Below are 576 nucleotides of genomic sequence, written 5' to 3'. Positions count from 1 at the left end.
CGCGCAAGCAAGGAAAGCAGAAAAAGTGTAACTCTCCGAAGGAACGACGTCCACCTACAATTTTTGTTTTGGATACGTTGGCTGACGATGTTGACGAGTTGCTTGAGGGACTCCAATATTGTCTCAAAATCAGCAAAACTTCTGTGCAAGTGATTACCCACAAGAAGCTGCATTTCGACTTGGTGGTGAAGAAGTTGAAGTTGCGAAACTTCAAATTCTTCACATTTGATCCTGCAGAGAAGGTCCCAGTGAAGATCGTCCTTCAGGGATATCCGGACCGCCCGATCTCCGACCTGGAAGAACACCTGACGGGCGTCAAGGTAAAGCCTCGAGAGATAAAGGTGCTCTCAAAATCGACTACGGTGACAGGTACGTACACCTTGTACCTCCTGTACTTCGATCGCGGGTCCGTCAAAATCCAGGACCTACGGCGGATCAAAGCACTGGACGGCTTCTTTGTTACGTGGCGATTCTATACGAAGAATCCGGCCGACGCAGCTCAATGCCACCGCTGTCAGAAATTCGGACACGGTTCCAGAAATTGCAATCTTCCACCCCGGTGCGTAAAGTGCGGTG

Source organism: Culex pipiens, chromosome 1, assembly GCF_016801865.2.
Source record: "Culex pipiens pallens isolate TS chromosome 1, TS_CPP_V2, whole genome shotgun sequence".
In the NCBI taxonomy this organism is placed as follows: domain Eukaryota; kingdom Metazoa; phylum Arthropoda; class Insecta; order Diptera; family Culicidae; genus Culex; species Culex pipiens.
The sequence above is the reverse complement of the archived record's forward strand: the minus strand, read 5'-3'. Positions refer to the sequence as shown.